This window comes from Odontesthes bonariensis, chromosome 1 (genome assembly GCF_027942865.1).
Source record: "Odontesthes bonariensis isolate fOdoBon6 chromosome 1, fOdoBon6.hap1, whole genome shotgun sequence".
NCBI classification, from domain to species: domain Eukaryota; kingdom Metazoa; phylum Chordata; class Actinopteri; order Atheriniformes; family Atherinopsidae; genus Odontesthes; species Odontesthes bonariensis.
In genome coordinates, this window is record NC_134506.1 from 45,123,939 (window position 1) to 45,126,042 (window position 2,104).

Consider the following 2,104-nt stretch of genomic DNA (forward strand, 5'->3'; position numbering starts at 1 on the left):
AAAAGAGTATGTGCAATTCACCCTTCTGCCACTTGAGGGCGGTGTCAGGTCACTAAAACACACCAACGACTCCCTTCGTGTTGGATGCCATCCATCCGATCATTTTCTATACCATCATTGGCTCCTCGGGATGATTTAGAGACACTAATTAACCTAACATGCATGTTTTTGGGCGGTGGGAGGAAGCCGGAGTTGTGTTAGATGCATAAGGAAAAAAACTATTGAATATTTTAACTGTATTGTCCGTATAAAAGGATTCGTGTCCTCACAGTCCTTAACTGATTTATGGCTTAACAGACTAATCCTCCTGCTGTTATCCATCAAGGCAAGTTTATTTGTAAATCAAAAATCATCAAATCAAATCAAATCAAATTTAAATAAAAGCATTGCAGCAGGGAGTGGAAGAAGCATTAAAAATACATAAAAGAATATAAAGAGAAACAAATAAAATCATATAAATGAATTTAAAAACAAGCAACAGTCCAGATAAGTTCAAAGATATCGTGCAGATTTCATGCATAGACACATGAGAACAGAAATGTTTTTAACCTGCATTTAAAAATGTCTCCATTTGGTGAAAGTTTAATCTCCACTGGCAGTTTGTTCCACTTGTTTGCAGCATAACAGCTAAATGCTGCTTCTCCATGTTTAGTCTGGACTCTGGACTGGACCAGCTGACCTGAGTCCTTGGATCTCAGAGCTCTGCTGGGTTTATATTCTCTGAACATATCACAGATTGTAAACCATCAGCAGGCTTTTAAAATCTATTCTGTGACTGACTGGAAGCCAGAGTAAAGATGTTAAAGCTGCTGTGATGTGTTCAGATCTCTTTTATCTGTAGAGCACAATTCAAAGTGCTTTACAGCTACATAAAATAACAAGAAGGCAATAAAATAATTCCAAAAAATCATAAAAAATAAAAAACAGCCACGCCTGTTGCAATGTTTGCTGCTCGGTCAACACAGCAGGCAGTGATACGAAGGGAGAGAAAATAGGGCCAAGAGATTGTGAGGTCTGACTTTTTCCTGGAGAACCATTTTGTGATGCAAATGTATTACTCTGTTGAACGCATATTGTTTTGAGAAGCAAAACGCTTTATTTTTTAAACCCCAGCCAACTAGCCGGACTACCTTCATCAACACCAAAACGAGGCTGGAACTCTGCTCACAGGACGCAGCAGGGGGTAAGAAGATGTTCAGAAATGATGTTGCTGATATGGGATGTCATACACTGAAAAAAACAACTCTTAAGATTTACTTAAAAACCCTTTGTAAGTATTTGCACTCAAATGATTTAAGTAATATTTAATGCTGCAATATCAAGTAAATGTTACTTACCATAAAACACTTTTGAAGATATTAAGTAACATTTACTTAATTACATCTAAGTTTTAAGTTATATTTATTTAAACAAATTAAGTAAAGTCTACTTGTTTTTCATAGGCAGGAACATCATTTTACTCAAAATTTTAAGTAAATTTGACATTTCTGTAGTATTTGCTGTTATGAAGTAACTTAGTAGATTTTAACGCTACACTTTCAGAGTAAAGTTTATGTAGTATTTCTAGGTTTATGTACATACAACTATTAAACATTTAAATTGTACGAGGAAACCTAAGTAAAACTTACTCTTCCCCCATAATTCATGTATTACGTTAATAAAATGTTTAATTTTACTTAAGAAGCTCGAGTTCTTACTGAATCTTAAAAAAACAAGGTAGAAATTATGACAGTTACTCTAATAGAGTTTACTTCACCAAAAAGTCCCTTTTTCCAGTGTACAGCTTCATGTTAAAAGAGGCGAACTGTCCCTTTAAAGCCATTGGAGGAACAGCACTGTTGCCACAATCCTGCCTAAACATGTGTATCATGTTCCACTAAAACTCTTCATTGTTCTTGCTTTTCTGCTTTATTTTCTGTCCTATCGGGTTTCCTCTCTGTGTAATTATTCCCATGAAGGCTAACTATTCTAATTGTTGTTACTGTTGTTTTATTGATATTTACTATCCTATGTTGTTGACATCAATCTGCCGAAGGGACTAAATTGGCTATAATCTTGCATATTTACATGTATATGTTCATTGATATGTATCGTTCCTGCTTTA